Here is a 1,611-nt window from a genome sequence, read left to right as displayed (position 1 = left end):
AATGTAGGTGAAACAGGAACTGTTTTATCCACAGACAAATAGCTTAAAGAAATCTAATTTCTTTACATATATATATATTAATTATACTTATGATTGAGGTTATTTAATTAAACACTTTATTGTACCTACATCAAATACTAATTTTCTATGAAGGGTTTTTTCAGATTCTAAAATGCGACAAAATGACAACAATTTTCCATCAAACACATAAATAATTAATACAAATAATCAATTGAAATCCATTGAGATATCAATCAAAAACAAACAAAAGATAAATGCAGTCAAATTGAGAACCTTCTTCGCTCTCAAGAACGTTGGTTAAAAAAATACAGAGAAAAGAGACAAGATACAGTATTTAGTTACATAAAGGGCCTTATCACTGGTCATTCATGTCAGCTAGGCAACCGCAGAATGAAAGGTTAAAACATTTTTTTTAATAGAAACCTGGAATATGCTATTCACAAGTCCTTAACTTATTATGCCCAATCATAATTACGTAATTAATCATTCAGAATAACATAAAAAAGTAAGCAACGCAAGGTCACATTACTAGCAAGATATAATGTGTGAGAAAGCGTATTAAAAGACCCGCATCGCTTTATATGCTCAGCCTCAATGCTTATCTATGGGAAGATAATATTTTAAAATAAAGTAAACGTTAATTCAATGTGTTTTGGAACAATTATTATAAATATAGCCCATTGTTAAACTGTTATTTGTAATTTATAAGGGTATTTTTAGCCTCATACGCAGAAATAGTATTTCTTTAGAACTATTAAAGCTCAATTACATGTAATTTTGATCGGTAGTTATCAAATAAACTGTATGGTTCTTTTGTATTGTTTTTATACGAAAAATACTAAAAAGTTTTCATATTTGCACAATACACTATGCACTTAGTAATACACACTATTAAATATACAGTTTATTATATTCAATAATCAAATCAATATTATGTTTTCTTCTATAATCTTTTTATGAAATATCTCAAATATACACATATGTAATTTCCATCAACATAGTAGAATTAATTACGTGGAAGAGTGAGCAAAAACGAAAATATCCAATACTTGCCTCATTTTCTTTATGATACAACGATGCAGATTATATATTAAATTTTTCGATTGTATTATGTTGATGTTTCCGAGTAAAACATGAAACTAAAAAGGGAGACAATAACACGACTTCTCAAAAGTATAGCTGATATGTTTTAATGAAAATAATATAATAAAACGTATTTAACTATGTTCAATTTTCATGTGAAACAGCTGAAACGATTTATTAAGAAATCATGTTTCGATATAGTTCTGACAGTAGCAGCAAATAACGTTCAATTTCTTGCGAAAGTGGTGAGATAGTTTTACTGCCTCGCGCGTACAATCAAATGTGTAAAAGTAATACAAAGTATTTTCTTGTGTTTGATTTTACGCGAGTATTATACATTTAAACACTTTTTAACGAATTTTAAACGCGATTTATTCATTATATTATTAACCCGACGTTTCGAACACTTTACAGCGAGCGTGGTCACGGGGAGACTCTCCCCGTGACCACGCTTTAAATTTCAAAAGGTAATACAAGTCTATTTTTTTAAATTGGTTTAAAAATCGC

Source organism: Zerene cesonia, chromosome 16 (assembly GCF_012273895.1).
Source record: "Zerene cesonia ecotype Mississippi chromosome 16, Zerene_cesonia_1.1, whole genome shotgun sequence".
Taxonomy (NCBI): Eukaryota; Metazoa; Arthropoda; class Insecta; order Lepidoptera; family Pieridae; genus Zerene; species Zerene cesonia.
Note: the sequence above shows the minus strand (reverse complement) of the source record.